This window comes from Dermacentor silvarum, chromosome 4 (genome assembly GCF_013339745.2).
Source record: "Dermacentor silvarum isolate Dsil-2018 chromosome 4, BIME_Dsil_1.4, whole genome shotgun sequence".
Classification (NCBI taxonomy): Eukaryota; Metazoa; Arthropoda; class Arachnida; order Ixodida; family Ixodidae; genus Dermacentor; species Dermacentor silvarum.
Window position 1 is genome coordinate 220,103,808 of NC_051157.2, and position 1,983 is coordinate 220,105,790.

Genomic DNA, 1,983 nt, shown 5'->3' on the forward strand with positions numbered 1-1,983 from the left:
GGAACGGCGCGGCATTCGGTCGGTCATGGAACTGGCGGTACGAGGGTGTGGCTGCCAAGTACAATAGGAACCGTGGCCCATAACGCCCTCCCGTCCTCCGCGGCAAGTGCCACCGAGCCCGACAGGGCCGGAGGCTGCCGGTCGGCTCCTGCTCGTGACGCGCGAGATGTCGAGATCGCGGTTGAATGCGACGACGTTGGCAGGCTATTCGCCCGCCGCCGAGGGAAAGGCGGCGCTGCTGCGAAGTACGAGAGGAAACGCGGCTTTGCTACGTCGGACGCGTTCCGCGGTTAACGGACTTGTGCGCTTTGGGAAGGCGCCGCACGTCGAAAGAGGATTTACGGACAGACGAGGGACTGAAGTCTCGAAACTTGAACGCACTTGCGGCCAGGCTCTTGCTGGCTTCGTCTTCCGCCTCGAGTAGAATTGTTGCGGCTCCGGCGCCGAAAGCTGTCCCTGGCACTGGCCGAGTGGTTTTGGAGAGCCGCGCGAGTACGCGCGCCGGGCTCTTGTCCGTCGTCTCAAGTAGACTGTCGGATCAGCAGCGGGTGTGCTGCGGCAATCCGCCGATGCGAAAGCGTGTTTGTGTGTTAGGGACATTGTGGTCAATTTGAGTACCCTTCTGATGACTAAAAGCGAGACACGTCGATGGGGGCGAGACCCCACCCGTGGCCGTGTCGCCGTGAAAGACTCCACAGCTGCTCGTGCCCCCTCATGGCCTTGCGGCTTTTTTCCAATTTTCGTGGAGCAATGTGAACGTGCACACGTAGCACACGGGTCCGGTGGGTGGTTGGCAGGGAAAACCGGCTTCGAGTGCTCGCAAAAAAGAAAAAGACGTGGTAAGGGGAGCCACGCCCCCGCGGGTGTGTAGCCGTGAGCGGCTCCACTGCATCTTGGTCCTACATCTGATCCTGGTGCATACAGAGTGGAGGCTTACGTGCACACAAAGGCTCGCGGGGTTTAGCTGGAAACGCAACACGCAAGTAGCAGGGTGTGGTGCGCCTATATGCTACCAGCTGTCTGAGACGCGGCTGTCGAAAGAGCGCGCAGACTCGAGGAGCGCGCGCAGAAAGGTGCCCTTCGAAACCACACACAGGGAGACGCCACGTGCCTAAAACCCTGGTTGTACTGTACGGAATTGAACAAACTACTTTTCACGACTCTAAGCGGTGGATCACTCGGTTCTCGGGTCGATGAAGAACGCAGCCAGCTGCGAGACTTGGTGTGAATTGCAGGACACACTGAGCACTGATTCTTTGAACGCACATTGCGGCCTTGGGTCTTCCCTTGGCTTCGTCTGTCTGAGGGTCGGATCACATATCAAGAGAGCCTTCGGCGCACAAGGGAACGTGCGTCCGTCGACTCGTTTTGACCGCGTCGGCATCACGGACAGTACGTTGAGTGCTGAAGCCACGCGCCAGCGGCCTCACGTGAGGGAGACGGTGGCGAACTGAACTGTTGTGCCAAAACTTCGCAGAGACGGAAACGAGGCATTGTACTACTGCAGCGCGGCTAGTGCGCGCCTCCGAAGAGACCGCCGCAGGATGGAGTCGGACACCTGCAGGGAAAGTGCGGTCTGAATCGCGAGGCGCAAACGTCTGTTGCGACAGCAGTAGCGCGCACGTTTGCGAGAGAGTCGGAAGCTTGCGTGCACGGACAAACGCGGGAAGCAAATGCCGGCCGATTCCCGCGCCGTGCGCTAAGCGAGCGTGATCGCACGTTGCGTTGTTTGCCTTCGGAGTACGTCGAGCTCTTGCAAAAAGGTCACTCGTCCGCGTCACCGCACGGGTGCAGGCGCCCTAGTCTGGGTTTCGTCGCAGGAATAGGAATCGGAAAAAATTCTTGCGCGGAACGGGGAGGACAAGGGTGCGCCCCGAAGCGGTAGTGATGCGGTTACGCGAGTGCGCCGTCTGCGAGCGCGAAGAAAACTGCACGACGAAATAGTCGCCGCGAAGCGGAAAATGTCTCCTTCGAAAGCGTGGG

At 59.9% G+C, this 1,983-nt stretch overlaps 1 non-coding gene across 1 annotated transcript; it reads left to right on the forward strand.

Moving 5' to 3' along the window:
* Window positions 1-1,158: 1,158 nt before the first annotated feature.
* Window positions 1,159-1,311, forward strand: LOC119451075 (5.8S ribosomal RNA). Its single transcript, XR_005191646.1, has one exon. It is a non-coding gene; the product is annotated as a 5.8S ribosomal RNA (ribosomal RNA).
* The last annotated feature ends 672 nt before the right edge of the window (window positions 1,312-1,983 follow it).